We start from the raw sequence: 27,498 nt of genomic DNA on the forward strand, positions 1-27,498 counted from the left end.
TCCCGAGGGCGGTGTCGCAGTCGTCGTCGTCGTCTAAGACAGACCCTTCTGCTGCTGTTGCTTCTGAGAGCTCTCGAAAACGCCCCCTCCCCGCCTTTTTGGATTGACGAGGATAAATTACCCGAGAGGTAATGTCTACGACATAAGGATAATAATAAGCTGTCAAGTTCTTTTCCGCCCGCTTCGATTTTGTTTTGGCGGTGATTTTCGTCGCTCCGATGGGACTGATTGTGTTCCCCATTAGTGGTGGCTTGTTCAGACAGAGGTAGGATCCATTTTTCCCTTGGTGACGAATCTTTGTAAATCGCTTTCGCGCAGACAGGCACATCCACTGAGTTTCTGTGGAGAATCTAACACGCGTTCCTTTGCTATACAAAAACAGAGTTGTTTTCGTGATTTTATATACTGTATGCATATATATATATCTGCGTATGTATATAGTATGTATATATATGCACACACTATATACTGTACATATATGAAACAAATGGACACATGACCACGTGTTTCACAGAAACAGATTTCTGACTCGCATCTGGAACCTAGGCAGTCTTGTACCTGTCTGCAAAATACCAGCGTTATAAGGTAGTTACCGCTGGTTGAGATTAACCGAAAACAGCTTTGATTTATTTGATTTCAAACCAAACAAAAGTGAGCGAAGAAGTTTTGGACGAGGTTGTAAAAGACGACAAGGAAACTACCAAAGGAAATCGGATTTGCGCATAACACAAACATTTGAACGCGGTCGTTTCTGCATGCAAAACATAACGAAATCTGGGGTGAAGGTTCATGCCTTTTTCTTTGATCTTCTGACTTCTCGTTTAATTAATCTATCTCTAGACTTTAAGAAGAAAAATTTGCAATGCAACCAGATCAACAAGGGGGAATGCTTAAGCATGCAAAACTCGTTATTTATTGTGTAATTGTCTGATGCAAATTGATCATGAATTTTGCTCGCATAACCGGTCGGAAGTTATGATGCAAGGTCTGCGACATTGTTTTAATTTTTTCTTTATTTATTTTGCGAATAGTGGCTCAACATTCGTGCAACGGTGAATCTTTTAATTTCGTTTCAAGCCGTTTTTATCACTTTCTGTAGCCAACACCTTTACTCCAGATATGTGAATCAAGGGTTTATTATTATTATTATTATTATTATTATTATTATTATTATTATTATTATTATTATTATTATTATTATTATTCAGAAGATGACCCTATTCGTATGGAACCAGCACACCAAAGGGGCCATTGGCTTGAAATTCAAGCTTCCAAAGAATATGTTGTTCACTAGATAAGTTAAGTATACCTTAGTTTTACCAGACCACTGAGCTGATTAACAGCTCTCCTAGGGCACTAGAGAAAAGTAACGGAAGGTAATGGGTAACAGAAAGAGATCACCTAATAAAAAAGAAGGAAATTAACAAACTGATAAACAAATAAGACATCTGTGTGCACCCGATTTTAAGTCCGGTCATTTTGAAATTGCAAAGGCGGAGATTCCTGCATTGGATATTTGCACTTCAGTTTCAGAGAGGGGATTTCATAGCGATTACGGTGCAAGTCTCTTGCCACTTTGTTCGCAATTAGCGTTATTTTGTTTCTTTTTTTCTAGTACTGGTAAACCCATTCGTGTCTTGCAGTTGAGAACATGTATCTAATATAACTGCTACTTCTGAAAGTTGTTCTCGTCGTTTGATCTGTTCTGAAACAAAAAGAAAAAGTGTTGAGTGCGTAAATTGTGTCTTATTCTTGTATCAGTGAGTGTGATAATGCCAAGGAGAACATATAAAATTTGTTGTTTAACCAACTCTCCTCTAGGGAAGTGAAGTGTGCATGTTGGAAACGAGTGATAGGAAAAACGCCGGAGCTACTGAGATGAACTATTTGTGGAAAAGGAATAAAAAGTAAGAAATGTAGAAATACGAAAGCGGAGCAGTAAAGAGATTAGACTACTTGAAAAGTAGGTCAGTACTTTTGAGGTGGTTTGGTCATGTGGAGGGAATGGAGGATATTAGGTTGGTGCAAGGGCTGATACAGGGAAGTTTTGGGAAAGGGGAGGGGAGGGGAGGGAGGCCTAGAAATGTGCAAAAAAGGCAATATTTTTCACAATACCGAAAATCCAACACTTCTGATTAATTAAGAAATTAAGATATTGTCGTTTCATTTTTTTAATTGAATCTGAACGTCGAACAATTATTACTTAAGAATAACAAGCATTCTTTTGCAAAGAGCAGCATGTTTTGAGAGAGAGAGAGAGAGAGAGAGAGAGAGAGAAAATTAGGTCAGACATTGGTAGGAAATTATTATATATAATATATAATATATGTATTCATATATATATATATATATATATATATATATATATATATATATATATATATATATATATATATATATTATGTGTACATTTTGACAGGTAAATCACAAGCAAACCTCGTTGTGGACAAGCGATCAGATTCCCAGCGCCCCGTCAAGTTTTGGGGGGGAAATATGAGAACGTGTGTAGAACCTGAGGAATGAATGACAGAAGTGAGAGTGGTCGTGGTATTTGCCTGTTAGGATCGGTAATTTCATTTGTTAATGAATGAAGCGATGTCTTTTAATGTTTTCCTGATTGATGCCAATTGGTACAGTGATTCTCTCTCTCTCTCTCTCTCTCTCTCTCTCTCTCTCTCTCTCTCTCTCTCTCTCTCTCTCTTTGTATTCTATTTCTCTTTTATTATCTTTTGTTGATTACTGTCGTGATTCTCTCTCTCTCTCTCTCTCTCTCTCTCTCTCTCTCTCTCTCTCTCTCTCTCTCTCTCTCTCTCTCTCTCTCTCTCTCTCTCTCTCTTTTCTATCTTTCTCTTTCTATTCTATTTCTCTTTTATTATCTTTTGTTGATTACTGTCTCGATTCTCTCTCTCTCTCTCTTCTCTCTCTCTCTCTCTCTCTATTTCTCTTTTATTATCTTTTGTTGATTACTGTCTCTCTCTCTCTCTCTCTCTATTCTATTTCTCTTTTATTATCTTTTGTTGATTACTGTTGATTATCTTTGTTCTCTCTCTCTCTCTCTCTCTCTCTCTCTCTCTCTCTCTCTCTCTCTCTCTCTCTCTCTCTCTTTGTATTCTATTTCTCTTTATTATCTTTTTTTGTTGATTCTCTGTCTCTCTCTCTCTCTCTCTCTCTCTCTCTCTCTCTCTCTCTCTCTCTCTCTCTCTCTCTCTCTCTCTGTATTCTATTTCTCTTTTAATATCTTTTGTTGATTACTGTCTCTCTCTCTCTCTCTCTCTCTCTCTCTCTCTCTCTCTCTCTCTCTATTCTATTTCTCTTTTATTATCTTTTGTTGATTACTGTCTCGATACTCTCTCTCTCTCTCTCTCTCTCTCTCTCTCTCTCTCTCTCTCTCTCTCTCTCTCTCTCTCTGTACCTTTTCCTCATGTCCCTGGTTTGTAATCTCAGTCTGTCTGTCCATCCATCTAACTATCTGAATCACATACATTGGCATTCCTTCCCAGCCCCTCTCTCATTCAAACACTCAGCAAAAGATACTGCGCGGGGCGGGGGGGGGGACCCTTGCATTCCTCTCTCTCCACGAGGTAGAAGCCTTTCCACGGCGCCTTTCACTCTCACTCTCTTCTATACGCCTCTCGGTGCCTTTGGCTGGAAGCCACTGGTTCCCCTGGAATAGGGAAGGTCGAAGGTTGGGGCGGGAAGGCGGGTGACTGGTAGGCGAATGGTTTTTCTCTCAAGTTCTTATTTCTTAACGTTTTTCATAAGTGGTTGGTATAATTCTCACTTATGTCTGCAGTCAAGTTGATAAGTTGTTAGTATAAAATCTTTATATCTCTCAATTGCTGTCTGTGTGTCACAGATTGCCTAGGTCATCAGTGGCACCTTTGTAATCTCCTGCCTTGTCTTGCCTTGCGTGCTGTCATTCTGTTGTGGAATCTGTAGAATCTACTAAATCTTTTCACATTCCGCTCGAAGTTTCTCAAATCTTGAATCATTCCTGGTATGAGGATCTCGCTAACTCAGATTCTTCTGTACAGTTTGGCTTCTGTCTCCAAGAGTCTTCACTGTATGTGACCAGTCTAGCCATTTCAGTTGATGGCACTGCATCTGCTGTTTTTTTCTTTTATTCGTTTCCTAAATGGTCCTTCTCCCTCTCTCTCTCTCTCTCTCTGCAGAGTGGTTTTTCATTCTGTCTGAGTTAAGACACATTGTCGCCTCATTTATAAGCCTTGAGATTGGCTCTTCACTCACTTCTCTGCTTCTATAGTAGAAGCTCTACATTGATGAGGGGTCTGGGCTCTGTCTGAGAGCTGACTGAACTTTCTGCAATTCTGAGCTTCAGGGGAAGATTCCTGTTGCTGGCTTCTCGTAATTCTTAAGTTTCTTATTAATTACAGCTTTGAAAATACGTTAGTCCAGTAATTAACAGCCTCAGATATTTTAAACTTGGAAACATCATTTCTCTTCAAATAGTGGTCACATTAGTATACAATGCTAGAATGATCCGTCTCTCAGTCATACGTTGTCGTATGTAGTTGGCCTTTGGCGATATATTTTCTTTTGTCTTTTTAAATTTGCCCAGTGACCTGTGGTTTCCTGCTCAACAGGAAAGTACTGCATTTGATTTCCATCATTCATTTTGAGCTTAGAGAAAATAAAGACAATGGAAGAAAAGCTGTTTATTGACGTTTTTATTGCTTATGGCAAGCATTTGTATATATATATATATATATGTATGTATATATATATGTATGTCTATATATATGCATACAAATGCTTGCCATAAGCAATAATAACGTCAGTAAAAAGCTTTCCTTCCATTGCCTTTATGTATGCATGTATGTATACACACACACATATATTTAAAATGTCTATGCATATGAACAAAACCAGTCAATTCATTTAATGCAGATGATTCTATTCACGTGCATTCCCCCATACGGACCCTTTTCAGCATCCCCCGTACCCTTAGGACGCCCATAATAGATTTGTCCTTGCGAGCCCCAGAGGAAATACTTGGCGAGCAGAATTCCCGGTATCAAGAACTTGCCGACGGATCATCAACTCTTTCCTATCCCGACCCTTCGGTTTGGGCCGCCATCTTGGAGAGTGTGGCAAGGGCTTTTGAAAGTCAGGATTGCGTCGGAACTACGCGGCTTGCAAGGGGTCGCGAAGGGAAAATTTCAAGGGCAGAGAGGAAGTGTGAACGTCTTTCATTGGGTGCGTTGATGGATGGGTGGAAATCGACTCTGTTTCTTAGCTAAAGATGATCAGTGATTGGAGAGTTCTGTTCTTAGCTAAAGATGATCAGTGATTGGAGTGTTCTGTCGTGGATGATATGCCTTCAGAACTGTCTGACATTGTCGCCCTGTATTGTGACGGGGATGAGAGGGTATTATATTTTTAAAAACTAGTTTTTCCACGAGAAACTCTATAGATTCGAGTCCCGAAAGTTGAAAATTTAACATTCAGCCGTTCTCCGTATTTAGAAGAGCCTTACAGAGTTCATTTTTGTATAGTCTTTCCTCAGGTTTAATACACTGCTAAGGTGCTGTTCAAACGATTGCACAAATTACTTAGCATTTAGAGATGCTGCGTATTTGTATTGTAGTGATTTACTTTAACTTGAATTTAGGGAGACATATTCCTGAACAATTTTGATATGAAACATATAGCCATTCCACATGCTAAAGATATCTCTCAGAGTGCCAGTAAAGTGATAAGCTGCTACACAATTTATGATATACAATTACTTGTTTCCACTATCTCGAATGTGCGAGTTCTAAATGCCACCTCAGTAATCTTTTCAGTACATTTGGGTGTCGGCTTCATTCAGATTGTCTTCCTGTGGCTTGTAAGGATTCAGTATGGTTTCCTTAACCTTCTACATACCTTGCAACTTATTTTAGCTGGTCTGATTGCTGGTAAAACCTCTCAGGGAATCGACTCTGTACTGTGCATCCTTGTTCTGCTTTGATGTTTGTCCTGCTCTGCTCTCCAATCCACTTATATCGTATCTGGAGGTTTATCATCTGTTACATCAAAATACTTCTTGACTGATGTTTGGTTCTACTTGAGTCTCCCGTTCCTCGAAAAGTCATCTATATTGTTTTCATTCCCACCAATTCTTTCAGCATGCCGAGTGATGGCGGCATTCTTCCTGGTTCATCTGCTCTCAGTCTTTTGTATCCCAGTGTGAGATGGTGCCCAAGTGAATGTCGTCTCTTTGACCTCTTGTATATTTTGTAGCAACAGAGGGTTAGCTCTTCTCTTGATTATATTGAATTCAGTCTTCAGTTTGTCAGTTATTCTCTTGATCGAACTCAGTGCTGTTGTGTTTCGTATTGGTTCTGACGGCTGTATGGAGTGTCCGTTTGACCATCTTGAGGTGTTTTTCAGTGAAGACTCAAACGACTGTAGCCGCTTGATTACAGCAGCCTGTTCGGTTTTCAGTACCACGACTTTCTTTGGTCGCTCTGTTTCATCAGTCTCATTGTTGATGTCATATATATATATATATACTGAAAATCGAATAGGCTGCTGTATTCGCGTGGCTACAGTCATTTGAGTCGCAGCTTCACTGGAAACACACCTTAAGATGGTCAAACGGACACTCCATACAACCGTCAGAATCAGCAGGAAACACAACAGCACTGAGTTCGATCAAGAGAATAACTGACCAACACTGAAAGCGCAGCTACAGTCGTCTGAGCCGCCGCTTCACTGGAAACGCACCTTTACTGAGAGAGAATCTTGATACACAATCACTCAACTCTCTGTACTGTTTAATGTCCTGCCCTCTCTTCCTGCATACCTCCCAGTCTTTGAAAAACAATCTTTCTTTATCAGTACTGGGTTCATCTCTTGTCTCTGTTCCTTTATAGTTGACAGTGATCACTATCTCAGGTACCTCTTATGGTGATACATTGTTTACAACCGCTCTGATTATATCCGAGAAATCTTTCATGCTCAAGTGTCCTCAGATAGCTGTTGGTTGTTCTTTACCTATTTTAGTTGTGTGATACCCACTGTGGTCAGTTTTGTTCTGTAGGATGCAATCTTGCCACATTTTTCAGTATTTCCACTCTGACAGTTGCATGTCCCTCATAAATTTATTGCTTTCTTGTTTGAATTATTTCAGGTGCATCGTCAATGCAGATAATATTTGATAGTGATACCTTCCTCAAGTATGATGTCAGGGAGATGGAGATTCTTCCTGACTGATAATATTAATGATTTCACGCAAGCCTTAGCTTCAGTCTGTCCCACCAATTCATATTACGTAACTTCGGTATTGGATTCCAATTTAGTATGGTGATTATTGCGATTGATCCATAGCTATTTTCTAGGTACACTTTTGCAAGGGGATATATGGTCCTATACTGCATCTTTCTGATATATGATATATATATATATATATATATATATATATATATATATATATATATATATATATATATATATATATATATATGTAATGGTTTAACAAATAAAATTTTAGGTGAAGATCAGCCAATCGGTCCAGTTGTTGAAACTTAGTAGGTCTACCAATTTGTCCTTCGTGTCAGACATCATATAAAAAAATATTAAAGAAATGGAATTTGCCTTTAGAAGTGGTCTTTATACCCATTCTTAAATAACAATATAAAATAGCCAAGTATGAGCATTACAAGCAAATGACCACTTTTGCACATAAATAGGCCTACATATGCGTATACACTGTTTTTGTAAACCTACTAGATTTAAACACCACAAGGGATTTATTGATCTTCAGTTAATATTTTACTTTCATTTCAGTTTTAACCCTATCTGCGATAAGATTTTTTCTCTCAATCTGGAGAGCGGGCAAGTGTAAAATATTTAGACTCACAGAAATTGAATCCATTCAGTCTCTCTTGAAAATCTTGGTTTAAAATGAATATCTCCTGCCATGACTTCTTTTTTTTTATCTTTTATTTAAAAATCATATCAAGTACATTTTACAAACAAATACATATGCCATATATGTAATTTATGTACAAAAAATTTACAAAAAGAAACATGAAAATAAATCATGCACATCAAAACACTTCCTATCTATTTTTCATAAACTTTAAAATGCACAGGTGAGGTACGTATCTGCAAAATATAAATAAGTACCTTTGACTACCTCCCAGCTGGTACAAGATAGCCCTGGAACTCTTCTGGAAAGCTACAGAAAGAATTTCGGAAGTAGCCATTGATATGGAGAAGTACAGCACGTGGTTTCGCGCCGGACCGCAAAATGACACGAGATTCTGGTCCGGGTTTACCCGCTTGCTCTTCCTGTGATTTTATGACTCAAGCCTCGTGGGTTTTATATTTGAAAAACTTTTAGCTTAACTTGATTGCGCTGGTGTTTTTCTCTTTTCCACGTGGTTTATTTTGATTTTCAAGGATGTAATGCGCTTATAGCAGCTTTCCTTTATCTTCTTGTAAGTATATAAATCTACGTTTACCAATTTATCACTCAACATACGTTATTGCAGTTTTTGTAGCCAGGCTTAAGGGGCTTAGGTCTAAAATATCATGTAGTGGTCGTGAGGGACGTAGTAATGAGAGAGAGAGAGAGAGAGAGAGAGAGAGAGAGAGAGAGAGAGAGAGAGAGAGAGAGAGAATGTTACCCCAGGAGCAACAGTGTCCTTCAAAATATAGGTTGTGGTTCCTCTGAAAGATAGGATCATCAGGAGGTCAAAGGCTGCACAGTAAAACGCTTACGTTTTCTTTCGTTATTCAGCACGAACCGCTGGTGCTTTACGCTAAGTACTGTACTTTCGTGGCTCTTTTCAAGCCAGCGCACTTTGCCAATGTGCCTTGCTGTGCCAAATAGTCTTATTCGGTCAAATACCCTTTGCCATGACGGTATCTATCTGTCAAATGTGCTTTGTTTTGAGGGTATCTATCAAATAGTCCCACTCTGATAGATGCGCTTAGCTATGGTGTCGTCTGCCAAATAGTCCTACTCTGTCAAATGTGCTTTGCTATGAAGGTGTCTGCCAAATAGTCCTACTCTGTCAAATTTTTACCAAATAATCCTACTCTGTCAAATGTGCTTCGCTATGAGGTTATGTGTCAAACAGATCTTTCCCTGGTCCTTTTCCAAGGGTGACATATTCAGGATGGAAAGTTCTCATGACCTCAGAAACCAATAAATCCCCAAAATCTTTCATTTCTCATAAATTTCATCGGTCTTGTAAGCTTTAGCGTGTTTTGCCCTTCCAGGATTTGGCCAAAATAAAAAAGAGCCAAAATTTCTTTGTCTTTTTATCTTCAGAATATTGTCTCGTAGTCCTGCTTGTAATTATGTAATAGATCAGTATTCCACGATACCCGTACAAAGTTCAGACCACGTTCGTTTTCTCGTTGTCCCCATTCCTTATAGACATATTCCGCCAACAACCGGTTTAAAAACAAAACTGCCGGAAGGTGCTAGTAAACGCTCTCTCTCTCTCTCTCTCTCTCTCTCTCTCTCTCTCTCTCTCTCTCTCTCGTATGTCCGCACGTATCCCTAATTATTTCTTAAGGCCGCTGTCGTGAGCATACCGTACTTACGACATCCATTCACCAGATCTATTTTCTTAATTATTTGTGATAGCAGCAGTTGAAACCGAAAGGAAACGACTAGGCCTAGCTACCTTCAAGTTACGCTACGTTAGGGTAACATAACGTATGAACGGGGCAGTCGTACGCATTCTTAGCACCAGGAAAAGCAAGTTTGTCTGTGGGTCAGTACTTAACATTCTACCCGAGAGCCTGTCTTAGCTGTTGGGTAATCTCACAACAGCACCGTTAGCCATCCATAGAAGTTCATAGCCCTTCACCGCGATGAGGTTTTGTTTGTTGATCTTAGACTCAACTTCTCCTCCTCCACCTTTCCTTTTCGAACGGGTGTTACTAAGATGTTAGTTGTTTTGTCTCTACTTTCCTTATCTTTTTGGCCTGCGATTATGAAGACTTTTTTTTTTTTAAATATTGTTTCATAACACACTATATAACCTCCCCTTGAGGTTAAAGAATAAACATCAAGTACCCATTGTGAATTTATTTTCCATTTTTGGGACTTCTTGCAACCCGAAGGCAGTTCCCAGCGGTGTACTGATAACAATAGCACAGTCCATTGTGAGACTCGAGAGAGAAATTAGCATTGTGATGATTTTTGCATACAGAAAACTCTTTACTTTTTGTTGGGCGTAATTCGCGTACTTTCTCACGAGTTGCGTGAAGGTCTTCGCTTTGCAGTGAAATGAATAACCGCCATTCTTGTTGGAGGGGCGAGGAGGAGGAGGGTGTGTTGTGCTGTCATTATTTGCTCGTTTTGGAGAATTATCGCTTCATTACACACACACACACACACACACACCACACATTTATGTATGTATGTATGTATGCACATGCGTGTGTGTGTAAAGTTGAACTTTAACTTTAAAATAAACTTTTCAGTCACTGCCTCATCGTAAGACCAGTCCTGTTTGTCTCATAAAAAATTTTGACTGCCTCGCTCCTTTGTATGTTATTGTGTCAGTACTTGAAGTGGTTTGGTCACTTTAGTAAGTGTAGTATTACTTGACCCTTGCATACTTCCAGTTTCATCCCCTAAAACTTGTACCTTTGTTATCTACTTATAAGCAAACACACACCCTCACTGTACTTTATGCATAAGTTAACTTGGTAAGCGTTGCTTTTCTCTGGCAAGAAGTAGGACTTTTAAAACTCTTTGCTATCTAATCGTAATTGGGACACTTACTGCACTCTAGTTTTGCTCTAGGAATTCGACAGCTTTCCTGTCCAGCCTCAAATACTCTAAAAGTCTTTTTTTTTTTATAGTCCAACCACCAAATGGCATATATAGCCTACATTGTCTCTGACGAAAGTTGTTGGTACTTTTACAACAGACACTTTCCGAATATATGACAGCTTTTAAATCATAGATTTATATATTCAGTAGTCTAACTTTTCCTTTTTTTATTATTTATTTATTTTTTTTTTTTTAGTTCGAGTGTCACTCTTGACCTTGTCACAGTTTCCACCATTGTTCGTTTAAAAACTGAAAATTTGGGTAACAGCGAGTTAATTTGGCACGTGAATTGACAAAATTGCTTGCGATAATGACGATTGCAATAATTAGGAAAACGTTGCATTTCAAATTAGTCTGCTCTCTCTCTCTCTCTCTCTCTCTCTCTCTCTCTCTCTCTCTCTCTCGAGCCAATATCTCCAAGCAACTTTTAGTACTACGTGTATTACACATGAGTCTAAGATTTTGAAAGTCACGTGATCTTGGACACAAACGGTCTACAAAAATCGGAAACTGTAGCGCGGCGATTAAGTTGTAAATGTTTACTGTTGTGGTTCCGTTGAAAATCAAGCCGAGCATGACCGGGACTTGATACCATATTCATAAAAGAAGGAGAAAATAAGGGAGAAAAAAAAAAAAGACATTGCTACTGGCGGAATTGGGAAAGACAGTACCACGATTGGTTCGTTACATCACGCAAATATCGAGAGACAGAAAGTGTACGTTCCCTCCCTTTTGTGTACTAGACTAACAGTTCATTTACAGCGACGTTGATGATCGCCACAGATTATGTGGAATTTGAATTTGTTCCAGCAACGCTAAAAAGCATGTTTAGCCGGAGAGAGAGAGAGAGAGAGAGAGAGAGAGAGAGAGAGAGAGACGTTGAGAGAGAGAGAGAGAACGGCCAGGTGCCACAGTTGGGGAGACAGACGTGATAATTATATCCGTAGGTGATTTAGACGTGACTTAAGTCTTGTTAGATGTCACAGAAAGACCAAGGTCAGTTCTTAAACTTTGCTACTTGTCGCTAATATTCTTGTGCAGAAAAGAAAAATATGAGAATTCTTGAGATATAAAAATGTCTCTTATGGTTTATATTATTTAATGAGGGATACTCTACTTGATTAAATAATTTTTTTTCTTACTTGCTCATACGTATTTCAGACCATCTTTAAAATACCTGTCTCTAACTATAACGTACTTTGTTCGCTTTAGTTACAAGGAAATGAATCCATTTTCCCTCTTCCTGTCACGAGTTGCCCGCTTATTTCGGGCAACAAGTTTTCAACCAAACTTAAACAAATGATTGAACAAGAGTTTGGTTGCCTTAAAAGTCAATTAATTCCAATCAGTCCACTCAAGATTGGCGCATTCTTTCGCTACAAGGACAAATTGCAGACCTTCATGAGATCTGACATTAGTTACCAATTCAAGTGGCCTGGATGCCCCGGAATCTATGCTGAATCTTGCCGTAGGTTATTACAGGGGCGTCATTTCAGATTTTTGTTGTGGGAGGGGGGGGGGGGCAAAGAGAGGTCTGGCCAGCGAAGCGAGCCTAATCAGCTGAGTTTTTTTTTTTGAGCTATTTTATGTGTTTTTGAAGCCACATGAGCAAGGTATTTCAGCAAAAATTACATACTCCCACTACTACATGTTTTATCTCATTATCACTGGTAGTTAGTAGACAGACAGAGATCAAGAAACATAATATTTCAGAGAAATTTTATATATTTATGATTGCACATTTAAAAAGAAAACATGCTGTTACTTCTTGGGGCTGGGGGTGAGGGGGCCAAGTTGAGGCTTTTGTTGGGGGGGGGCCAACTTAGGTCTTGGGGGCAAGTTGAGTCTTGAGGGTGGCAGTTGACCGCCCCAGCCCCCACCAAATGACGCCCCTGGGTTATTACAAATGAGGTATTGTAGCCACATGCGACGCAGTTTTAGAACGGGTCAGAAACTGAGTAAGACAGAATTTTCTGATATAAAGAACCATGCCTCCATATGTAAAATCGAAGTGATTAAAAAGCATTTCTCTACTGTTGGTGGTACAAGCCATAGTGATTACCTTACCACGTTCCCTGTTCTCTTTTATCGAGCGTAACTGCAGTCGTAGGTTGGTGTCAGTCACCGGTTCATTTTGTACTGTACACATTTCAAGTTATATTAATTTTTATAAATAATTTTCCTTCTAACTTTATTTTGAAATAATTTTTGGAAATTTTAACGATATTTATGTTATATTTGCGGATTGAAGATGCACATAGCACATGTGCGAAACGTCTCATAAATAAATTAAACCTTTTTGATGTTTTTATGGACCATATATATATATATATATATATATATATATATATATATATATATATATATATATATATATATATATATATATATATAATATAGAACTTTCTCCATAAGTTATCTCTGTTTAGCCCACAACTATTTCGAAACTTCCTCGCTCTAATATCCTGAGAAAGGGTGAAATTAAACGTGAAAAATTCCCCTCGCATTCCCATGGAGAGATAGCTACCATCCTTGTAAGAGCTCCACCCGAGAAATGGTAGTACTAAAGAAACATTAAAATCGACGTCGTTTTTCCTGTGACGTAACAGAGAGCATTGTAACTGAGTATGTGGGAAAGACAACGACAGCCCCTAGACCTATGACTGCGCTCAATGTCCCAGTCTTAACACCTGAAATTCAGGCTTAGCCACTTCAAGACGCCTGCTCTGTACTGAGTATCGGGGACGTGAAGCTAGTCCTATTTATTCGTGTTTGCCAGATTCGAAAATTTGTTTTTGTCATCTTTGATGGAGCAGATATCTGGCGTTGAGCGCGTTTTTTTCTCTCCTCATTGTTCAAAAGAACATACTTCACTGTTTGTGCGTGTCCGAACCACTGAGAGAGAGAGAGAGAGAGAGAGAGAGAACAGTCTCACTGCAATGTATTTTATTGAGGTCTAATCATCGAGTATTTTTCTCAATATTCTTGCCATTCTTTACTCTTTTTATTTGTTTTAAAGCACCCCGAATAACTTCGAACCTTCTCAAGTTGTACACTCCATCCATCAGTTTACTTCTTGCTGTTTTCCACTGGATTCTCTCTCATTGCTCTGTTGTTTGCGTTCGTAGTTGTTTTGCAGGGTTTGGTATCCTCCGGGTCAATGGAGGCTATTATGCAAAGCAGTGACGTAACAAAGTCCTCGTCGATTTCATCATTCTTTTGACCTCATAGTAGGCTTAGGACCTCTCGAGTCGCTTTCAGAATTCTATACGTTTTAATTTTTATTTCATTGACAGAGAACGTGCATTATTTTTTTTATTTTTTTATTTTCCATCTGCCAACTTGCGCTCGTCACTCGACCAAAGCATATGTAGTTAGTCACAAAACACACTCGAAAACTTGATCTTGTCCAGCTAGCTGGCTTTCTCTGTCAAGGCCTACCAGCCGATTCCCGCCAGATGAAGCCAGTGACTGTTGTTTACTCCTTGTTTGAAGATATTACTCATCTTTGTGGAACAAGTTCGTTAGGTAACGATGATTATCTGGTGGTTGGTTTGATTTAAAGTGAAAAAGGATGAACGGTTTATGAATAACGTCTCTCTCTTTCTCTCTCTCATCCTTCTTCTTCTTCCTTCTTCTTCTTCTTCTTCTTCTTCTTCTTCGAGAGAGAGAGGGGTAAAGTTAACACATATCATCCCGGTAGCTAGTAGGCCTACTAGTTAGATTTAACAGTGTTACAACTTTGCAAAGTTTATTTTAATAAAACTTCCACATTCAAAAATATTGAAGACGGGCAACTGCAAAAGGACATCAAACGCTACTTTTAGGTTATGACCGAAAACCTAGACCCATAATATGAAGCTTCGTCAATAGCATATCGATGTACGCGCGCTGGAGAGCGTTTTTGTTTTATTTGATTGGCTTGAGTGTGTGTGTGTGTGTGTGTGTGTGTGTGTGTGTGTGTGTGGTGGGGTTTGGGATTAGGGGGGAGTTTGGTTCATGCGTAACTGCTGTGTCTGGAACGTCGCTTGAATGCCAAGTATCGAACTCGTCCCGTCCTTAGATTTCAGTTGCCGAGTAAAATGTGGATATTGGTGTCAGGGTTACCATGCAATACCTGTTGCGTTGCGTCGGTTAAAGCTTCGCCACCACTTCCATACAGATCGTCGACTTAAATACCGATACTATCATCACTGTCTTTGTTGTTTTTGTTTCTTGAATACAGTATACCTGTTCATGCAGCCTGTGTTACTATGATTAACCTCAAGGTAGGTAAGGTCTGCTCACAGTTAAGTCAGGTAGTGATTCAAAGAGACTTTCCCTTCTTCATCAGGTCAATGACCACACCTGTTACAACGACAGGTAACGATCAGGTCAGCACAAAGTCAGTTTTTTTATGAACGTTGTTGAAGTAAAGTTAATTGTATTCAAACGGTAACGCTGATTCAGATGGTTTAAACAGGAGTATTCAATGGGTAATACCGATTTTTATATATGTTTTAAATAGCAGTATTCAAGTGTCATTACCAACCTGAGATCTTTACCTCTGTAATGCCAAATAAATGCTTCCATTAATAAGTAAGTTGTATCCAGAGATCTTAATGAGTAATATTCATAGCTTAATGCTGACTACAGATTCGACAGTGAAATTAAGCCAGAGGTTTTATTCAAGAGTATTCGACAGTGTCAGCCAGAGGTTTTAATCAGAAGTATTCGACAGTGGAAGTCAGCCAGAGGTTTTAATCAGGAGTATTCGACAGTGAAAGTCAGCCAGAGGTTTTAATCAGAAGTATTCGACAGTGGAAGTCAGCCAGAGGTTTTAATCAGGAGTATTCGGCAGGGAAGGTCAGCCAGAGGTTTTAATCAGGAGTATTCGACAGTGGAAGTCAGCCAGAGGTTTTAATCAGAAGTATTCGACAGTGGAAGTCAGCCAGAGGTTTTAATCAGGAGTATTCGGCAGGGAAGGTCAGCCAGAGGTTTTAATCAGGAGTATTCGACAGTGAAAATCAGCCAGAGGTTTTAATCAGAAGTATTCGACAGTGGAAGTCAGCCAGAGGTTTTAATCAGGAGTATTCGACAGGGAAAGTCAGCCAGAGGTTTTAATCAGGAGTATTCGACAGTGAAAATCAGCCAGAGGTTTTAATCAGGAGTATTCGACAGTGAAAGTCAGCCAGAGGTTTTAATCAGGAGTATTCGACAGTGCAAGTCAGCCAGAGGCTTTAATCAGGAGTATTCGACAGTGAAAGTCAGCCAGAGGTTTTAATCAGGAGTATTCGACAGTGAAAGTCAACCAGAGGTTTTAATCAGTAGTATTCGACAGTAAAAGTCAGCCAGAGGTTTTAATCAGGAGTATTCGACAGTGAAAGTCAGCTGGTGATTTTAATCAGGAGTATTCGACAGTGAAAGTCAACCAGAGATTTTAATCAACAGTATCCAAAGGTTAAAAGTGAGCCAGAGATTTTAATCAGGAGTATTTGACAGTGAAAGTCAGCCAGAGGTTTTAATCAGGAGTATTCAACAGTGAAAGTCAACCAGAGATTTTAATCAGCAGTATTCAAAAGGTAATACCTTCCAGAAATTCTTGACAAATTTTTTATTACTTGTACTCACCAATCTCTTATCTCCCAAACAGGATGAAGAACAGTCTAGTTCTCACGTTAGGGTTCATATGGATCTTCAGTGGCCAGTCGTCTGGCGAGCTGGCTCCTCTCGAGAAATCCTACAAGATCCTTGTATTAATTCCAGTATCCTCCTGGAGCCACAGGCAAGTCATCCTGCCCATCGTAGAAGCCCTTGCCGATAGAGGCCACCAGGTTAGCGCGGCTAAAGACAACATACTTCAGAAAAATCTGAGAAAATCTGAGAAACATGACAAAAACTTTGAGTTGTTTTGGGTGAATCTTACTATTAATATTCCCCTTGGACACAGGTTGTCGTTTTGAGCAAATTCCCGCCATCCACTTCGCACCCCAACATCCACGAACTGACCGTCAGGAATTCGATCTACGAGGACAAGATCAACTTTTTCGAGGTCCGGAAGCACCCCTGCTCTTCTTGGCCAATTTCCGGGCGGATTTGGCCACCATGGCCAAACGCCTCTACAACGACACCCAGGTGATGGATCTCTACGCCATGAGGAAAGAGTTCGATCTGGTGATGGTGGATGCGCTCTTCAATGAGGTGAGTCTTCGGCGCCGAGCTGATTCCACTTTTTGCTATTTTACTGTACCTCCATTTCCCTCTTCCTTTCTTTAACTTTGCTGTCCAGCGCCTCTAGCTGTTACTTACGGTGCAGTTATGGGGTTTTCGTTAAAAGTTCCACCTTTAGAGCCTCGTACTTCTTTTCCTTTGGTACTCTCTCTCTCTCTCTCTCTCTCTCTCTCTCTCTCTCTCTCTCTCTCTCTCTCCACTGTCCTCTGCCTGAGAGCCTAAATTTCATGAATTAGATCAAATCATGACCATACGCTTTTAAATGCATGATTACAATCACAAATAAGGCAGTCAGATTGTCGTGTTATTATGATTTATTTAATTTTTTTTACTGAATATGGGTTGGGAAGGCTTCCACGTTAAGTTGTAAGGTTAATTACTTGGCAAGATGGGAGACTATGTACTTGAAATATTATCGGGTTTCGGGAATTATTATCTGGTTTCGGGAGGTCCCAGATAATAATTCACGTACATAGCCTCCCATCTTGCCAAGTAATTAACCTTACAGCTTAACGTAGAAGTCTTCCCAATCCAAGTTCATTAAGAAAATATAAATCATAATAAGACGACACTATACAGGGAAAAGGTTTTACGAAACCATTTCCAGATAAGAGGGAAAAAAGTTCTGGCGAGAAAATTCCTATGTGAAAACTAAGCTGTGAACTCTCATTTGCAGAGGAATGTAACTAATGCTTCTGAGATCTTGTGTTTTGCATCTTGACCAGGTAGTGTCAGACATGATAATTAATGACAAGGCAATCATTAAAGAAAAAAAGGGAAGTTTTGCATTGATCATTCACTGATAAAATAAGGTAATGAATCAATGCAGTAGAAATAAAATCAGGTCATGTAAAAGTGTCAGGTCGACTTAACCTTTCATTCGTTATTTATTTGAGACTTTTAAAAGACCTTTGTAAAAGAAAACTATTGCGCCGGCTTTGTCTGTCCGTCCGCACTTTTTCTGTCCACCCTCAGATCTTAAAAACTACTGAGGCTAGAGGGCTGCAAATTGGTAAGTTGATCATCCGCCCTCCAGTCGTCAAACATACCAAATTGCAGCCCTCTAGCCTCAGTATTTTTTTTATTTTATTTAAGGTTAAAGTTAGCCATAATCGTGCTTCTGGCAACGATGTAGGGCGGGCCACCACCGGGCCGTAGCTAAAGTTTCATTGGCCGCGGCTCACACAGCATTATACCGAGACCACCGAAAATTAAATCTATTTTCGGTGGCCCTGATTATAAGCTGTGCAGAAAACTCGATTTCGCCGAAGAAACTTCGGCGCAATTTTTTTTTTTAATCAAATAAATAACGAGTGAAAGGTCAAATCGACCCGACACTTTTGCATGACCTGATTTTATTTCTACTGCATTGATTCATTAGCTTATTTTTATCAATGAATGATCAATGCAAAACTTCCCTTTTTTTCCTTTAATGATTGCCTTGTCATTAATTATAATGATGTCTGACACCATCAAGATGCAAAACACAAGACCTCAGAAGCGTTAGTTACATTCCTCTGCAAATGAGATTTTACAGCTTAGTTTTCACACGGGAGTTTTCTCGCCAGAACTTTTTCCCTTTTATCGGGACTGGCTTCGTAAAACCTATTTTACTGTACCTCCGTTCACCTTCTCTTTCTTCCATCTGACTTTTCATCTCTCTGACAAGTGCAACTGTGGGGTTTTCATCGCGTTGCACCTTTCAGAGCTTCTTACTGTCAATTTCCCTTCCAATGCTATAACTTGGTTTTTTTGACGTTTACAGGCCATGTACCCCTTCGCCGAGGACCTTCCCTTCATCACCATTTCGACCGTGGGGCACGACTACCAGCAGAGCGCAGTCATGGGCAACGTCCTGAACCCCGCCTATACCCCGACCAGGCTCTGGGAGTTTCCCAGACCCTGGAAGATTCACGATAAGGTCTTCAACGTCCTCTTCCACTTCTTCAACGCCTTCGCCTGGAGGTACTGGGTGGTGCCTGCCATCCAGGAGGAGGTGAGGTCAAGAGGAACAGGCGTGATTCAGTGTTCCTGACTTTCGTTTGTTAGTATGATTGAACCTCAGTTTCCCGTTTTCCCCGGAGGGGGTACAGTGCCGTCAGTGAACCTGACACTCTGCTCTGTAGGCATGACTTGGGTTCTTTGGAGCGTCCCTTCGGCCCCTAGCTACAACCCCTTGCCTTTCATTTGCTGTACCTCCGTTCATATTCTCTTTCTTCCATCTTACTTTCCAACCTCTCCTAACAACAGCCAAGTCCTCCTCCTGTGAAACCTTTGCTGAATGACATCGTTAGTCCCAGTGCCTGGCCTTTGACCTGAATTTTATATTCCAATTCCTCTTGTTTGTGTGTGTGTGTGTGTGTGTGTGTTTGTGTGTCGCCTGGCACTGTTGTAAGTGGTGGATAAGAGTGACTGATTGATATTGCATTTCCTGCGAGTTTTAATAATAGTCCATTTTCTATCTGCCAAATGTGAGGCCAGTCAGTATATGAGCTTAGGTGCGAGTACACCTTACTGATATAGTTTTGTTTACAATGTTTTAAACTCTGTTGTTCTTGGTTTCATTCAGGCCTGACCTCTTGTTATACTTATATTGTAAATCGCATTATTATATATCCAAGAATTATTCATATATATAAAACAGTTATATGCCTGTAGGGCAGTATAATAGCACCCCCGCCCTACACCTCTCTCTTGCTGTGCCTAATTGACCTTTAATATTATCGGGAGAGAGAGAGAGAGAGAGAGAGAGAGAGAGAGAGAGAGAGAGAGAGAGAGAGAGAATTCTAGGTGGTCAGACCTTTCTACAGTCAGAAATTTTTCTCTGAGCAGAACTCCCTGCTAATATTTAAGTAGAATAGAAAATGAACTGATAAATTCCCCAGAAAATACAAAAAAACAAAAAGAAACTATTAAACCAACTGCCTAAATCCAATCTAATCATTCTACCCTTATGTCCCGAGACCTGAATACCAGACGCGCATGCGCGCAGGTCAGCGCATGCGCGAGTGTCAAAGGCTCAAAGAAAATGAACTGATAAATTCCCTAGAAAATACAAAAAAAAAATGAAAGAAACTATTAAACCAACTGCCTAAATCCAATCTAATCACTCTACCCTCATGTCCTGAGACCTGAATACCAGACGCGCATGCGCGCTCGCCAGCGCATGCGCGAGTGTCAAAGGCTCGGCAGCGGCAGCGTGGTGGCATACAGACAGAAACGCGAGATCTAATTGCCGCCGAATCTCGTCTCCCCAACAGGTCGAGCTGCATTTACCAGACATTCGACCTCTCCTGCAGACGGAGCGGAACGCCAGCTTGACCTTCCTCAATTCCCATTACAGCATCGACCTTCCTCTGCCGTTGCTCCCATCCCAGGTGCAGATCGGAGCCATCCATTGCAAGTCTCCGAGGCCCCTCAATAAGGTAGGATTTCTGTTTCGTGTTTATATGGTTTTATGGGTGCCGGAAGGGTGGCCTGCCCGTCTGGTTCTGTTTTTTCGTCTTTTGATCTGTAAAGAGTTTTTTTTTTTTTAGTCTAATGTAATGTTTTACGTTTGTCTGTTATGGATGCATTTGCTCACACAAACAAATATATATATATATATATATATATATATATATATATATATATATCTGTGTGTGTGTATATATATATATATATATATATGTGTGTGTATGTATATATATGAATGTCTTTTACTGTAATACAACAGTGTATGAAAATAAAAACGCCCATAAAAGCTTGTATATGGTTGAAATGTTCATACAGGGTTTTATAGGCCTTTTTTCATCTTCATATATATATATATATATATATATATATATATATATATATATATATATATATATATATATATATAAAACATGAATATCAGTCAAGACATGGATAAACCAGATCCTATAATTTCAAAATTTTACAAATTCCAAAAGAATGTTTACATTTTAAGGAGGGTAGTGGATATGTATGGAAAAAGGATTATCTTGTGTGTAAACATAGCCCGGGGCCCTTGCACTAATGAGTTTTTCTTCCCTCCCCCTTTGGACAACTGTCAGGTACAGAGTTTTAGTGTCTAATGATCTGTGTGTTTGTCCGTAACGTCCCTTTGCGATATACATCATGATTTCTACTACGGTGTATCAGTCCTTCGTTAATGACTTGGAAATAAAGTCGAAACCGGTCAGAACCTACACCCAGTCTTTTTTTTTTTTTTACTCTGGGGGATTACATAGATAGATAGATATGTTAATTCCCAATTCACCCACCTCTCCCATTCCTCCCACAGGAACTGACCGCCTGGATAGAAGGCGCAGGCGACGACGGAGTAGTTTACGTAAGCCTGGGGTCCATGGCCCAAGGGAACACCATGCCGATCCACTACCGCGACCTCTTCGTCAGCGCCTTCGCCAAGCTCTCCCGCCGGGTCATCTGGAAATACGAGGGCTCCGTGCCCGGCGTCTCTGAGAACGTGCTGATAAGGCGGTGGCTTCCTCAGCAGGATATTCTCGGTGAGTGTGTTTGGATCCGTAGGATTTTAGGTCTGTGGTTTGACGGTTATGGTTTATATCAGTGTGATGGTGAAGTGCAGTGAAGGTAAGATGTTTGATTGTGTTCAGAATGGTAGGGAATGTGTGTGTGTGTTTTTTTTTGTGTATGTGTGTTTGTGTGTGTTAGTGTGTGTGCAACGAAAGGAAAGACCTGTTGTAACTCAGAGTTAAATTTAAAAAAAAAATAAAAACTTTTAATTCTTCTTATATTGTAGTATGATTAGATGGGTGTGTGTGTGTTTGTGAGTGTGTGTGCAGCGAAAGGAACGACCTATTGTAACTCAGAATTAAATTACAAAAAAAATACAAACTTTTAATTCTTCTTCTCCTTATATTGTAGTATGATTAAGTGGGTGTGTGGGTGTGTGTCTGTGTGTGAGTGGAATAATAGAAACTGACTAATGAACAAATCGAAAAGAAACAAAACTTTCAATTCTTCATCTTCTGATGCTATCCCCATTACCACTGCCAGCTGACGTCGTATCTCGCAAGAATTAAAAAAATGTAGAATAAAAATAACTTTCCATTCTTCTTCTTCTTCTCCTTTTTCTGCTTCTGCTGCTGATGATGATGATGGTGTTGACGATGGTGGTTCCTCATCGCTGCTGCCCCCCCACCACCCCCCACCACCACCAAAACAGCCCACCCGAAAGTGAAAGTGTTCCTGTCGCACGGAGGCCTGCTCAGTCTTCAGGAGAGCATCTACCACGTGACTCCCATCGTGGCCCTGCCCATCTTCGGGGACCAGGAGCGCGTCTCGGCCCACCTCCACAACAAGGGCTTCGGCAGGTGGCTGGAATGGGAGGACCTGAGCGTGGATCTCCTGCTGGAGGCCATCTACGACGTGTCGAATAACACGAGGTGAGGAGGAAAAAAGTAGAGGAGATGCACCTCAGAGGGGCATTTTCTTCGGCCCTTGCTCAAAAGGAGAGAGGTCTTGGGTATTGGGGGGGTATCTAGGCTTCGCAAATTACAGGCTTTGGGGCTCCTACCTTCTCCGTTCGCATGCCAAGCCCATATTTTTTTCTTTATGAGATCTTCGAGACGTGTTGGAGATTATTGTAGGCTTATTTCTCACGCCGGTTTTCTTCGTAGGAAAAGGAGTTCCTTATGGATCGACAAGGTGGTTTACTGTTTAAGAAACTTTAAATGAGAGTTTTATAAATGATGAAAGTTGGTTATCAAACTATAAGACTCCCTTGAGGAATCCTTGTCAGCGTTTGTAAAGGTAGTTTAGCAATATTCGTGAAGTTGTTGAAGAAACACTACTAAAAATTAATAAATTAATGATATATTGCTTATGTGGCTTGAGAAATACTTATTAATATGTTTAGAAATACCTATAACTGTGTATTAAGTAATATTTGTATAGGCAGTTGAACACTCCTAAAAGTGAGTGGATGATATATTGCTAATGTAGTTTGAGAAATATTTATAAAGTATGCTTAGGAATACTTATAGCGGTGCCTTAAGTAATATTTATATAGACAGTTGAAGAAACTCTTCTAAAAGTGAATGAATGATATGTTGCTATAGTAGTTTGAGAAATACTTACAAAGTATGCTTAGAAATACTTATAGCGGTGCATTAAGTAATATTTGTATAGACACTTGAGTAAATACTTCTAAAAGTGAATGAATGATATATTGCTAAAGTGGTTTGAGAAATACTTATAAAGTATGCTTAGAAATACTTTTATAGGTGCCTTAAGTAATATTTATATAGACAGTTGAAGAAACACTACTAAAAGTGAATGAATGATATAAGTGAGTGAATGAATGATATGTTGCTAAAGTAGTTTGAGGAATACTTATAAATATGTTTAGAAATACTTATAACGGTGCTTTAAGTAATATTCACTGTATATAGACAGTTGAAGAAACACTTCTAAAAGTGAATGAATGATGTGAGTGAATGAATGATATATTGCTAAGGTGGTTTGAGGAATACTTATAAATATGTTTATAAATACTTATAACGGTGCATTAAGTAATATTTATATAGACAGTTGAAGAAACACTACTAAAAGTGAATGAATGATATATTGCTAATATAGTTTGAGAAATACTTATAAAGTATGTTGAGAAATACTTATAACGGTGCCTTAAGCAATATTTGTATAGACAGTTTAAGAAATACTTCTGAAGTTGGTTTAGAAAATGCTGACGAAGACATCCTCACAAATACGTATAAAAGTAATATAAAGGTAGATTAGGAAATACTTATAAAGGTATATTAAGAAGTGCTGATAAAGATAGTTTAAGAAATCTTTATGAGAAAGCTCAAGACCTCAAGGCAAAGGTTTGAATCAAGGTAATGTTTTCTTACCCAAGTGCGATTAGCAGTACGATTTTACTCACAATTATTTTAAAATGATTATTTCTTACAGTGCAACAGCTATATTAGTATTCGAGAATTCAGGAATAAAGAATATTATGTAGATCTAAAGTAATATTAGGAATATGCATTTTACAATAGCATTATTCAGTGGAGGGTTACTATTATAAGTATTATTTTTTATGTTTGGTGAAGTCTGCATAAGATGTTTATCTTTCACAATTTATTTTGAGGTACTCGGTAGATTGTTAGTAAACAACATTTCTGCTTCCAATTCAATCGCACAAAATTGTGAGTACACAAAACATACACATACGCTGATATATATATATATATATATATATATATATATATATATATATATATATATATATATATATATATATATATATATATATATTTTTTTTTTTTTTTTTTTTTTTACAATAGCCTTTTGAAAACTCAAGGACTCAGACGACCGTCAGATGATTTTTGAAATGATACCTTGTACTGATCACTGTGACTACATCGTGTAAATTCAAATGTTACTTTGCGTTTTACCTCTCTCTCTCTCTCTCTCTCTCTCTCTCTCTCTCTCTCTCTCTCTCTCTCTCTCTCTCTCTCTCACTGAATATTTTTAGTGTCCTCTCTCTCTCACTGAATATTTTGAGTGTCTCTCTCTCTCTCTCTCTCTCTCTCTCTCATATAAAAATATGATAAACGAAAAAGATACAGATGTGGTTTACCTAGACTTTGCAAAAGCTTTTGAAAAGGTAGACCATAATATATTGGCGAAAACAATTAAAAATTAATCCACCACGCACCAGCATCGATAATGCAGCGTCTATTCAATGCGTTACCAGCTCATCTGAAGAACATATCAGGAGTGAGCGTAGGTGTGTTTAAGAATAAGCTCAACAAATATCTAAGCTGCATCCCAGACCATCCAAGATTGGAGGATGCAAAATATAGCGAAAGATGCATTAGCAATTCTCTGGTAGACATCAGAGGTGCCTAACACTGAGGGACCTGGGGCAACCCAAACGAACTGTAAGGTCTGTAAGCTAAGGTGTCTCTCTCTCTCTCTCTCTCTCTCTCTCTCTCTCTCTCTCTCTCTCTCTCTCTCTCTCTCTCTCTCTCTCATCTGGCCGTGGCACGTTTTGCAAATGATAAAAAAAGGCTTATCTGAATGTTCCCAGTGTTTAAATTGTTTCAAGTACGGTAATTCGAATGATAGATATTTAAGTTGATAACGTAATATTCTTGATATTTATCAGGTTATCACAATTCTAAATGGATGCATAATTTGAATGTCAGTGTTTAGAATATTTAGATCATCACAGATCGTAGAGGATTAAGCATATTACAATTTTATTGTGCGAGTGATATTCGCGCTAATCAAATTAACTAGCAGAAAATTAATTATTTTAATTCAGGACATATTAAAACATGAAACACTGCCCATCTTAACTTCCATAGTCAATAAATTGACCAGTGAAAACACAACTAGTGAAGATTATTTCATCTTGGTATATTGCACGGGCATTGCTGATGGAGAACTGTAAGTAGTCATGTGGGCTTTGGAAAAAAAAATTTATTTTTTGCACTGTCAACATATACCAGCTCGTAAATTCTCTTATCTGCAGAGGTAAACTTTCAAACACTTTGCAAGTTTTTCCTGATTCTTCACAGCGCAAGGAATATAGTAAAGTTAACGAATGCACAGCAGTAAACATTGGTCTAGAGGCAAGAGGACATTCTTTAATTTTTCCCCTGATTATATTTAGCTTAAGAAAAAAGTTTAGTATCTTACCTTCAGATATATTGGTTTCATCAAGAGATATCTAAAAATGCTTCAGGTTTTCAGAGGTGACTTGAATAAAAAGATCAAGAAAGTTGATTATTAAATTTTTAGAAATTATTTTTTAAACTTATATTTTCATAGTATAAGCTCCAAGTATATACACATGCTATAAGCTTTCAATAACGTACAGAGCAGAACAGTGAAGTTTTCACGATTAACGTAGGGGTAAGGAATTCTTTTGCTGGGTGAGCGGGTTCCGTTCTCAGCTACCACTCTGTTGGTCGCGAGTTCGAATCTCCGACAGGCCAGTGAAGAACAAGAGGAATTTGTTTCTGGTGATAGAAATTCATTTCTCGCTATAATGTGGTTCAGATTCCACAATAAGCTATAGGTCCCGTTGCTAGGTAACCAATTGGTTCTTAGCCACGTAAAAGTAAATCTAATCCTTCGGGCCAGCCCTAGGAGAGCTGTTAATCAGCTCGGTGGTCTGGTTAAACTAAGATATACTTAACTTATAGAGATATTATTTTCAGCCGCTTTTGGTAATTAAATGTAAAAATATTTTTGGATAACATAACAATTGAACTGCTTAAGTCAGTTACGGGAGGATAGTAAAATTATTTGTTTCGTCTCTGAAAGCAATACCTTTTTTTCAACGGATTCTTACGAATAGTCTCCTATCACCGGAGCATTGGGACTAATAAAATTACTAATATCTATAAGAATATTTTTTCTATATAAAAAAGAGGTGCTTTCAAGTTTTACCCGAGGACATAGACTAGGTAAAGGGAGACTCATTCACTTCACCTACAGAAATAAACCCTTTCTCCCGCAGATACACGGACAGCGTCCGAACGGCTTCAAGACTGATGCGTGATCAGCCTACCCCTGCGAAGGAGTTAGCCGTTTTCTGGACGGAGTACGTCATCAAGCACAAAGGCGCCCCCCACCTGCGGTCACCAGCCATGGACCTCACCTGGGTGGAGTTCTTCCTCGTGGACGCCCTCGTCTTCGTAGGCCTCGTGGGAGGGCTGACCTACGGTCTTCTACAGACCATCCTGAAGAGGATCAAACTTGATTACGGGAAGATGAAGGCCGATTGATCTCTCGTCTCGTTCCCGTTTGCTCGGAACGAGCGATAGGCCGATGAAGTAGGCGCAGATGCCGCGTCTGTCATCTCTGAGTCATCCAGCTCTCGAGAAATACTTTTTCGTAGACCTTAAAGTCGTGACAGTCGGGGCTGCTGTTGTGTTTCACTGAGCAAAAATCGCGGATGGCAAAAGTGCTGAGTGAAACTCGCATTCCTTCCTACCAAAAGGTTTTAGAGCAGTCAGTGTAACTGTTTAGAAATAGGTTTAGATGCCGTGTTTGTTGTCCCTGCATGTTTGTGTGTTTGTGTTAATGCTTGTGTGTCTGTTTGTTTATCTGCTGCGGAATGAATTTGACTTCTTAACGTATTATGAGGTGAATCTTTGAATCGTTAAATTCCCACCGTACATATTACGCATGACCTTGCAAGTTCGGTTTAAGGTCCGCCGTGTCAAGAAAGTCACTAGGATGTGAAGAACATTTCTGAGAGCATTTATGGTAGCTTTTCATCGACCAGAGATCTTTCTCGAGGTGAGAACATTCTTCTGGAGATAATGGTAACGGGTATCAGGCAATTGCGAATCGATCGTCAAAGAAATGGCAGCTTGTGAAAGAAATTAAGTTCTGGTTTGAGTAACGGACCTGTCAAGCCTTATAGTACTAATTTTGGGGATATCAAGAGCTGCGTCTAATGCAGAGTACATGTCAGAATCTCATATTGT

At 39.3% G+C, this 27,498-nt stretch overlaps 1 pseudogene; it reads left to right on the forward strand.

The window, feature by feature from the left end:
* Positions 1-26,916, forward strand: LOC136827871 (UDP-glycosyltransferase UGT5-like; annotated as a pseudogene).
* Positions 26,917-27,498: the final 582 nt, after the last annotated feature.

Source organism: Macrobrachium rosenbergii, chromosome 3, assembly GCF_040412425.1.
Source record: "Macrobrachium rosenbergii isolate ZJJX-2024 chromosome 3, ASM4041242v1, whole genome shotgun sequence".
NCBI classification, from domain to species: domain Eukaryota; kingdom Metazoa; phylum Arthropoda; class Malacostraca; order Decapoda; family Palaemonidae; genus Macrobrachium; species Macrobrachium rosenbergii.